The sequence below is a fragment of the Coffea arabica genome, chromosome 11e, assembly GCF_036785885.1.
Source record: "Coffea arabica cultivar ET-39 chromosome 11e, Coffea Arabica ET-39 HiFi, whole genome shotgun sequence".
Taxonomy (NCBI): Eukaryota; Viridiplantae; Streptophyta; class Magnoliopsida; order Gentianales; family Rubiaceae; genus Coffea; species Coffea arabica.
Window position 1 is genome coordinate 58,762,479 of NC_092331.1, and position 4,498 is coordinate 58,766,976.

A 4,498-nucleotide genomic window follows, 5' to 3' on the forward strand; every position below is an offset into this window, starting at 1 on the left:
TTCTACTCCTACTCTATTTAGGGGGAGATTCAACTGGGCCTATGAGGAACTGATGGGGACAGAACCACCACCGAACCAAACGAATGCACCACGCACTCGTCTGAATTTTTTGAAGAACCACAATTGTGACAAATTGATTGGACCTCGCCTCCCACCCCACCAAGGCCATCAGCCTTAGGCTGATGGTTAACACCACAACTGACTTGACGTAGCTATTTATCTGAATGAACCAACGTTCATACACGTACACTTACTATGTGACAATGAATGGGTTTTTTCATTGAAAGATTGACTAATAGATACTTGTTATAACATATCTTAATCATAATCAACTTATCATATGAATACATATTAATAATTATTATTTTTCTTACATAATTAAATATACTTTTCTTAATTAACATTTCTTTTCTGAAAATTTAACTTCTTATCTACATCATCTTACCGAGTACTTATTAAGCATCCGTAGGCAGGTCCACAAAAAATATATGATACAGGCACAAGTAGTAACGTAATTAAAGTAGGCTAAGTGATTCTAAACACATGTTTCAAAAACTGAGAATCGAAGTTGCAGAGCAGAAAAGTTATCACGTGCACAACTTCTTGTGTGTTGTGAGTTGTAGATTCAATACCTTATTGCTTATTATGATTTATTTGTGCAATCACGTATTAGAAGGGCTACTAATTTCACATCTGGTGTTTGATATAAATTGTTTTATATTCAGATATGTATGCGAAGTGATAATCGAAATTGACTCAAAGCCAATGCGCCTCCGCAAACCCACAAGAGCTAGACGGTGAAAACCCTTTTCCCTTATTTGCTCCGTGAACCAGTGAGAAGCCTACGAGGCCATCTTTGTGGTCTAGGTGCATCAAGAATCTAGCCAGTGCAGGATTACGTACATATTGCTATGACAGAACTTCCAGGCAAGCTTAGGTGGTAAGTCAAGTATGGACTCGGAAGGTGACGTGACAATCATCATCCTAAATATTGGACATAATCTACAAACTAAAACAGTATTTACTCATACTTGTATGATAAGTTTTTTTTTTTTTTTGGTACCTTAACTTAAGGATACAGGACAAGGGCACCCAAGAAAAAAAGCAGGAAGGGATAGACCCTCTATGAAAACTCTGAAATTATCTCCTTCGATTGCATACATTTTTGCAGGCATAAAATAGCAGTACCCATATAAAAAAATGTAAGTATTATTACAATAACAATGAGTTTTTTTTTTTTTTTTTTTTTTTTAGAAATCAATCTTTGCTATACAAATCTCAAAGCGAAACATCTCATTGCTTAACTTCCGAAGCAATTCAAACAATGACAGTTGCTAAGAAAGCCGTCTCCTAGGGTCCGTTTGGTTCACAGACTAGATGAGATAGGATGACTCATCCTCAGATTATTAATCCTGAGTTGAATCATCTTTAGATTAACAATTCAAGTTATCTAGTGTTTGATTGGTTCTGAATTGGACATAATATGTTAAAAAATAATACTATCATATGTTTGATTGGAGATAAGATGAGGTAGAATTACTATTTTAATGATCAAAGTACCCTTTAATTTGCATATTTTTTAATAAAATAATTTAATATTTTATAAAATATTAATAAAAAATTCAATAAAAAAATTTAATATTCATAACTTTTATTAAAATAGAGTAGTTTGAAACTTTAGAATTATAAAGTAAATCAAGGGTTTTGATATATAAAAATTTGCATTCACTTAAATTCAACCTATTTGGTCCCTTAAAAATAGATTTTGACTGAGTTTTTAAACCTAAATTTGAAATCCAATTAAATAATGGGCCAAGTTTTGGCTAAGTCAGAGTTAAATCAATTAAGACATAACCCATTTAAGAGTTTTACATGAGCTAAACTCAAGCCAATATAGAAAACTTTTCTTTGGACCGAACGTGAACTTTTTGAAGTCCTCATTCACACAGCCCAATTGATAGAATTGTGTATTTATATAAAATTTGGTTAAGAAAATAAGCTTAGTAAGAGTAATTTAGTCCAAGATCAGTATAGTCCTTTTATTATGATGTTAGTATGGGCAAATTAGTCAAAATTTTAAATTAATTAATAGGGATAAATTAGTCAAAAATTTTAATATAATTAGTAGGGGCGAATTAGTTCATTTATTATTATATTATTATGTGAGAGTATAGTTATATAATAGTCTGTATGAATCTGTATCATTCACAAGGGAAAATTAGTTTGTTATGTTGGTAGTGAGGGTATATTAGTCAAAAAAATTTTAAAATTAATTATTAAGGGTAAATTAGTCCATTCATATTATATTATCGTATGGGAGTACAGTTATATAATTATGAGAGTATAAATTTATATTATTTGTAAGAATAAATTAGTTTAAAATTTTATCATCTTATCTGTTAGTTATCCTAGAATGACTGACACCACCTCCTCCATGGAATTATTTTATTCCATGAATAGGGGATTAATTTGGTTATTTGGGATGTGTTATTTCATATATAAAATGCAACCAAATATAACATGCCACGTGATGATTAATTCAATCTTGTGTCATCTCGTGGACCAAACAGATCCTTAAAGTATTGTGTTCCGTAAGTATGTCTCATTTGCCACATCAACTAAAGCTTATAAATTTTACAGAGTGAATGTCAATTTAGCCTTTCAAATGGACCAAAATTAATGTCAAGCATCCACATGAGAAAGTCTCAACATCTCAAACAGGCAAAAAAAATCTCAATTAAGTCTCTTGAACAAGAAAATTTATACTAATTACGCTATTCAGAAGGGACTGGCAGAGTGGTTTTCACAGAATCATTGAAAGGCTAATTAAATGGTTTATTGGTGATCAAAGTTTTGTTTAGCCAATTTGGCTTTGCTAATTTTGTTGATCAGCCTAACCAAAGTAACATCCAAGTGGTTCTAGTCAACTCAAATAAACAGGTGTTATTTTCGAACTGGTTATTCATTTCTTGGTTGAACGTTTTATGATTAGTCTCTTCAAATTTGACTGACAATTTAATGGCACTAACTTGGCTATAACAACTCAAGTTGGACTTATCTACAACTGGGCTTTATTGTTATTCTTTTTTTTTATATAAAATATATTTCATTAATGAAATTGCACTAATGATAGAAATTAAATCACATCCGAAAAAACTAATTAAAAAAATTTTACTATGAAACTCCAAACATATTCAAACATCAAAATAGAACATTATAGCCCCATGTTTGTTTTAATCCGTCAATTTCGGAATACTCCAATTCCAGAGAAATACCTACATTTTCTTTGTCAGTTGGGCTAGGATCCCACTCTTATAAAAGAGAAAATGAAACCTCAATAGCAAATTTCACTGATTGGGACAAATGTTTAATACCAATTTATTTTTCGAGCAAATGCCTATAAAATTCTACCCCTCCTGCTCGTACAAATACGGGTGCAATTGCTCATTCGCTATCCTCCTTCAGAACACCACCGTTACCAATTAATTATTTGGTAGATAGTTTGGATTTATACATTCAATGGCAGTAATAATATTGCCAGCAAATGTTCGGTAGTAAAAATATTGCCAGCAAATGTTCATTCGCTATCGTCCTTCAGAACACTGTTACCAGTAAATTATTTAAGTTCCCATTTAGATTGCTAGCTTTTTAGGGAAAATTTTTGAAAAATTCTCCTGACATGTTTTCTTAGTTATATATTTTATCGATCTCAAGTATATCACATCTTTAGAGTTCATATTTTTCTACTAGAAAAACTCTCAAAAACTCCAATTCTATCAGGCTCTAAATCATTTGCAAATCTTGACGACGAGATGATTGCACTGTGTAATCAAGCTAATCAGTAGTGATGACCATGCATGCATGTTTTTTACTACAGTAATTATTTAGGAACAAGCATGAATCTAAAACTTTTGACAAATAAAATCTACGGAGCTAGAAAAGTTTCAGTGTCCTCTTTTAACGGCCGGCTGTTACTCTATCAATTTCTCACATCTCGAAAGTCCGACGTTTGCAGTACAAGTTGTACAGTTTTTTTTTTTCCGGAAACGTTAGAAGGTTAGTACAAGTTGTACAGTGGCTGGAGAGAAATGGAAACTTATCTGCTGTTTGGGATTCTGAGCCCTACTGTTCTGCGTAGTATATAAATATGTTTCCTGTTTAGTCTGATTGCTGTATTGTGTGTTATTACAAGTATACATTCCCTGCTACCCCTTTTTTTTTAAAAAAAAAAAAAAGATTTGTTTCTCTTTTGCGTTAAAGGAAAGAAAAGAAAAGAAAAAGATATCTTGCCCACTCTGAGTTGTAGAATTGGAACTAGTTTTTCACTAATGCTATTTACTCAATCCTCTAAAATCTATGACCATTTGGTCCTTCAAGTTTTATTTTAGTTTCGTCCAATATAATTCTTTAAATTTCTATGTCAACCTATTTTACGTTAAGCACATATGGAAATTTTTTTCAATCCCTTTGTACGCACGTTGTATAAATACATCGATAT